The 5,077-nt window shown below is 42.4% G+C and overlaps 1 long non-coding RNA gene across 1 annotated transcript; it reads left to right on the top strand.

Annotated features, from left to right (window-relative positions):
- The first annotated feature begins 746 nt into the window (after positions 1–746).
- On the top strand, positions 747–4,748 carry LOC146600460 (uncharacterized). The gene is made up of 3 exons (XR_014898093.1): positions 747–960; positions 1,065–1,179; positions 4,687–4,748. It is a non-coding gene; the product is annotated as an uncharacterized LOC146600460 (long non-coding RNA).
- Positions 4,749–5,077: the final 329 nt, after the last annotated feature.

Here is a 5,077-nt window from a genome sequence, read left to right as displayed (position 1 = left end):
TTTTTCTATGAGCAATTTCAGCTGCAAATCGCTTGATTATATGAATCCAAATGACAGGATTGGGGGAGGGAGAGCATAAAATGTGTCTTTGCTGCAGTAACCCGTGACCAACTTAAGTGCTGGAGCAAAGGTAAATGCAGAAGGGTTGAGCTGCCACCTGAGTGCTGTCTGCACAACACTGGATGAAGAGGAGATGGYGCAGTGCTGTGAAAGTCAGGGGAAAATGCACACGATCACATAGAGGCTGGGGGGAAATTCTCTCTTCTCCTCTCTTTCTTTCTTTCTGTTGATGCTCAGCCCCTTGCACTGGTTATGTAGGACTTAGCATTGGTGTTTAAAAGTCCATCTCTCCCTCCCTTGGGTAAGGCAAGCAGCTAGCAAAATCAACAGCTGCCAGAGAAACATACCCTGGCAGCAGGTGCTGGGTGGTTTGTAGGGGTGGGAGGCAGAGGTGGAGGCACATGGAGGTTGGGTGGGGTTTGTGTGAACACACACAAGGTGCATGAATCCAGGGTCAGAAGAAGCTGTGCCCACAAGGCACACYAGCCTATAGGAATGACAAGATGCTATCTTAAAACCTTCTGTGCAGTAGCTGCACGCGCTAATATATTGTTTTCTAGTGCCGGTATATTCTCCATTCTAGTGCTATAAATTTCAAAGTTAATCCAGAAACAAGTTATTCAGCATCACAGTGAAATGTGACTACATTCCAACAGCTTTGGTCTTTCTTTCTTCCTGAGGTATGATCAAAGAAGAGAGCTGTTCTGCTGCAGAAACTAATAATCACAAGTTAAACCACAAGAGTTCAAAGGGCCTGGTCCATCTCTTTGGGAAGTCAATAGGAGCTTTCCACGGCTCAGAAAACTAATGGGATTGGACCCAAAACAGCCAGATGGCTAGGAGGGATGGAGGAGCCTGAATAAGACTAAATCATGACTCTGAATATCTTCAAGAAGCAAGGTCTGAGTCTCTTTCCAAGTTTGGTTCTGTTCCCATTTTGTCTTGCGGCTTGAGAAGGGGGTTTAGAGTGATCATTGCTGACCTGGRTTTTGACTGCTTTACAGGGGAGTGCTGTCTAGTTGGTACAGAAAAGGAACCAGTTTCAAAGCTCCTGGGTTCTTTCCCTGGCTCTGCTATTGACTTTCTCTCTGACCTTGGCCACATCAATTCCTCCATGAAGTAAGTGGGAACTCAATTGCATTTTATGTTTCTTTATGAGTCAGATTCCCTTTCTGCAAAATGAGGATCATAACACTTAACTACCTCTCAGAAGTGCTCTGATGCCTAACAACAAATTAATGTTTAAGATCCTTGGATTAAAAAAAAAAAAAAAACTTTACAGATACGTGAATTTCAGCGAAAAATGTCAATTTGTTGAATTTGAAAAGTTCTGCAGAGGAGGATTTTTTTTAAATGCATTTCTTGGTTTGGAAAAAGAAGAAATTGAAAGCATCATTTTGAAATGGTTGAAATGCTCTGTTTCAATACTTTGGAAGTTAAATATTTTTGGTTTTCATTTTGAAATGACTTCCTATTTATTTTTTCATTATATTATATGCCATAAATATGACAGAAAATCAAGTCAAATAGAAGCATGATATCTCTGTTAAAAGTGAAGTGTTTTGAATTATCTGAAAGGACATTCTATTTTTTCTTTTAATTTCCTGTTCAGAGAACTCTGACATCTCCTGGATTTGCTCTGACTGAGCATCTGGCCAAATTTCAAAATCCATCAGGAAATGGGATTTTTATCTTCCTCAGAACCTGTAAGAGCATGAAGGCTCCAGGACACTGTCCCAAATGTCACACTGGGCCACCAGTCCTGACGAATTATTCTACTAAAGAGAAAATACCACATCACAGGGGCACAAAGGCCTTGGGGAGAAGGTGAAGAAAGTGGGAATGATCTAAGATGTCCAGTTACATGTAGCTGTGCCCCCTGGACACAGATTTACATAAAACTGCAGATATTTAAGCATCAGAGCAAGTTACCTTCAAGGGCGGCAGAGTCTCTGTCGTGGGAGTCTTTAAAATGATGTAAGACATTTGTCAGGAAAGGCTTAAGTAAAGCTGACTCTGCACTGAGCAGGCCAAGGAACAGGTTAACTCCTGAGGTCTCTTTCAGCCCTGCAGTTTAATGCTGTGTTTTGCTTGGGTAATGTGATAGTGATACCAGAAGGTTCCCTGAGAAGGAAGAGGCAAGGAGAAAGGCAGGAAGAGGGAAAACTGAGCTTAAAAAGTGCACATACAAGCAAGAGAGAGTGAAAGAGAGAGGCAGACAGGGAGCCGGCTGGAATCATACGGCACATCTGCCCAAGGAGGAAGTAAGAAATAACTCTAGATGGGTCCAAACATAACATATCCTAAAAGCAAAGCTAAATTTGGCTATAACACTTGCCCATATGATCCTCATGTGTTGAATGAATAATAGTTTTTAAAAAGACATCAACTATTACAAATTTTGCTTTGATCATGAGAGTTTCTTCTCAAATCCTTTTCACCCAACAGCATTCCAGTCCTTGCTTCATTTACTTATTTGCATCTCACGTGGAGTTTTAATTTGGACCCTTCCCTTCTGGCATGTATTTTGTTTTTTTCTCCTGTTCCAATAGCACAACTGCCCCAACCATTCACAAGGCAGGATTAAACCAGGGCTGTGACTTTGCCCCTTAGATCAGAGATCCCCTGGGCAGAACATGGGGATGTTCATCACAGTGAGCAGCCGATCCAGCAGAGCTGAGTGGATTTGGACAAGAACCAAGCTGCGACTTATGCTACATCTTCTGTGAGATCAGCTGCCAAATGTCTCTAATAGCAGGCAGCCCATTTTATCCTCTATCGCAGAAGATGCAATAGAAAATATTGCATGAAAGATCTGGCATGAAGTGGAAAAGACACAAGCTGAGTCCTTCTATCCCAGATTATCTTCATTTGTTTATACAACCTAAAGAGGTCATATCAAACATCACACACAAGTACTGTGTCCAGAGAGATGAGAGAAGGGTGCCCCTGCTGTATAAAGTCCTGGGTGCTTGCAAACTGATTTAGCTAACTGAAACATACTCTGGAGTTGCCTAGAGGAGTCGACATTGAGCCAGTGCTGCAGCCAAACTGCTAACGTGCCTGTGTTACCACTGCCCCTCTCATTCCCGAGACAGGACGTCTCAGTGGCCTAGAAGTGCTGTGACCTTTCTTGCTAGGATCCTTCTGGAGATCAGATTAATGGGAACAGGGGTATCCAAGCTCTGTCTCTGCTGACACCTGGAGTTCTCCCTCCCTTTATTTAATGCTATTTATCAGATCTCTTTAAAAGCATTTCAGACTACATTTCTGTATCTAGCATATGAGGAGCTTCATTTATTTGACAGGCTGATTCTTTTACAAGACTTTTATAAGGGTTTACACTACTAATGCACTCTGCATGCAGTACTGGATTTCACACAGAAAACCTACTGGCAAAGTGGGTAGCAGTCCTCAAAGCATAATTTTCCCTTCTTTTTCCAACGTCAGCTTTTGCATGCTCTGCAGCGGTAGGTCAGCACGACAAAGACTATGATGACAATAACGTCTCTTCCAGCCATTTTCTATTGGAATTAGGGATGATGGATGCAGGCTCTTTAAGAGAGCTGGGTTTATGAAGTTCATCTCACTTTTAGTTGTGCTCAGAGGGATGGGAATATAGGCAGAGAGAAAGCCCCTGCCAGCAGGGAGAGCAGCAACAGGCAAAAGAAGAGAAAGCACTGGACCCTGCAGGAGATTTGCAGAGAGATAATAGATAAGGGGGTTGGTTTAGATGGAAAGTTGTAAAATTAAATCCTCCAGGACAGAGCCCACAGGGCAGGGATTTCTCCTTTTTGAAAGCCTATGGTGAATGAAGCACAAAATAGCCTGCTGTCTCTGCAGACAGCAAAGATATTTGGAGACATCAAACTGTAGTACAGAGGATGCACAAGAGGATTGAAGACAGAGCTAACTACCTCAGAGACTTTTGGTTTTGTGTTCCAGCTAGGGTATCCTGAAACCATGCAAGTTTTTCTTGTGGCCTTGCTATCATCAAAAATATAGTTCCTTTTTGCTTTTGAATACCAGCTGGAAGAAAATTTTATTTGATCTTCATTATTTGCCCTTGTTTCTGAGTCAAAGGTGCTTGGATTCAAAGTCTGAATATTTTGTATCTCAGCAAATGGCAAGGGAAAAGGTGTGGGTACAGCTAGACATAAAGTCAAATTTCCTGTTTGCAGACTGCCTGGAGACCTGAAGTCTGAGATTATTGCAAGCAATTTCCAAGGATAGGTTACTTCTGATATTTAGTTGATGATTTGCCTAATAAAGCAATACAGCTCCAGTCCCATACTGAGATTTGCATGCAGGTTTGACTTTGATTTCATGGTGTATTTTGTAGTTTACCTTGATCAATAACATGTTAGCTTTGGTAATATAGTTTCCTGATTTTTAGTTTGAGTTAGCTAAGTGTATTGATAGAATCTGTAATGCATCCTGGGGCCTATCAGTTTCAGTTAGGAGTATGGGACCAGCTCTTTAAGGAGAGGCCAGCCTAAAATTATGGCCTGCTCCCTGCCTGACTGACCACATGGGGAGGACAGGGAGCTGCTCCACAGCAGCTGACCCTGCCATGGTCCTGCTCTTTCCACATTCATGAGTGCATTCCTACTTGTTCTTGTGCAGGAAGGAACCCAGTGAACTGGTCAAGAGACACAGATCACCAGAAAAGCAGCACTTCAAGAAAAAAGTAATCCATTTGTGCTGCTTTAGCTCACTGAACTGACTCAACTGTGCTGGTTCCAATGGGTAGAGGAGAAGCAAAGCTATGCAGATTTAGAGATACCAACTGCCAGCAGCCACAGAATTGTATTAGCTGGGAAAGTTCCTCTGAGATTATGATGTGAATCTAAATGGGGCTAAAAAAATGAACTAACCATTTGTCTGGATTTTTGCATTCAACATTAGAAGGGTTTTCAGCTGGTTTGCCATCACAGGACACCGCCACTTAAATTGTGAATGGGTGTATCTACTCGGAGCTTATTGAGGCTTGATAGATTTACAACCCCATCTTACT

This window comes from Rhea americana, unplaced genomic scaffold (genome assembly GCF_003343005.1).
Source record: "Rhea americana isolate MKP2758 unplaced genomic scaffold, rheAme1 scaffold_120, whole genome shotgun sequence".
In the NCBI taxonomy this organism is placed as follows: Eukaryota; Metazoa; Chordata; class Aves; order Rheiformes; family Rheidae; genus Rhea; species Rhea americana.
This window is presented reverse-complemented; position numbering and strand designations above follow the sequence as displayed.